The following is a 1,271-nucleotide window of genomic DNA, read 5'->3' on the forward strand; positions in this document are numbered from 1 at the left end:
GAACATGGGTGAGGGGGCAGTGCCCGGGCGCCATGCTCTCCCCGCTGGGCCCCCAGCACAAAGCCCAGGTGCACACTGGACCCCCCCAGGCTGAGCTCCCAGGCCGCCCGCTTTCCAAACACAGGACCAGTGTCTGTGTGTCCTTGTGTCTGTGTGTTCACATGTGCCTCCATGTGTGTGCCCCTGTGCGTCCAAGGTGTGTCCACATGTGTGTCTGTGCATGTCATATGTGGCCCTGTGTGTTCGTGTGTGTGGCCCTGTGTAGTCACACGTGTGTCCCGTGTTTCCCTGTGTGTCCATGTGTGTGTCTATGTGTCCCCGTGGCCTGTGCACAGCCCTAACGCCCTGGTGCCCTGGGGGGGGGGTGTACACAGCCGTGTGGCTGTGGCCACGTGTGAGGGTCTCTGTTCGGGTCTCTAACCCGCGGTCCCGTCCCGTGGAAGGAAGGCACGGACGTGGGTCCTGTCTGCTTGGGGAGCGAGTGCTCTGTGGGGCCGGCTGACTTTTGTGTGGCCCAGCCCCGTGGGGGCCCAGTGTCCCCGGGAGGGTGGACATCAGCCTGGCCGTGTGGGCCTGGTGCTTGTGTGGGTTCACATCTGGGCCTGGATTGAATGGCCCTGGGGCCCACTTTCAGGCAGGGGAGGGGGAGGTGGGGGCGGGTGGATTGGGACCCCGCTGCACCGCTGCACGGGGACAGCAAACGCCTAACAATGCGAAGGAAATGAAATCCTGTCCACAGGCCTGACCGAGGCCTGGTCTGGCTGCAGTCACCCAAGAGTCACAGCGCCCAGGGCCCGCCCCACCCCTGCTCCCCTCCCCGAGAGCTGCAGGGCGTCTGAGCCCCAAGGGAGGCCAGGGGGCCTAGGTTGTGGCCCCTCAGCAACACGGGGCCAGGGCCTCAGCCTCGGGTTTGAGCCCCAACCAGGCTCAGGCCAGTCTCCTCCATCTCTCGCCTCCCCTTGCTTGCAGGGTCCACGAGTGGGTTTTACCTGACGAGCCCCAGAGAGCCAAGGTCCCCAAAGGGGAAAGCGAAGGTTCTAGAAGGAGTGTGGCCAGCACTGGCCTTCTCTCGGGCCTCGCTGACCACGCTGGCCGAGGCCCAGGCTGCCCCATCCCTCCTTCCTGCCTCCTCTCCTGCCTTCCCCTCTCCTCCTGCTCTGGACCTCTCCCCACTGCTCCTGGTGCCATGCCTGGCCCTCTTCCAGGTGGGGGGACCGGGCCCCTTCCTGGAAGCCCACCTGCGGCCGGCTTGCTGGGAAGGGGCGCTCAGC

The sequence above is a fragment of the Myotis brandtii genome, unplaced genomic scaffold (assembly GCF_000412655.1).
Source record: "Myotis brandtii unplaced genomic scaffold, ASM41265v1 scaffold940, whole genome shotgun sequence".
NCBI lineage: Eukaryota > Metazoa > Chordata > Mammalia > Chiroptera > Vespertilionidae > Myotis > Myotis brandtii.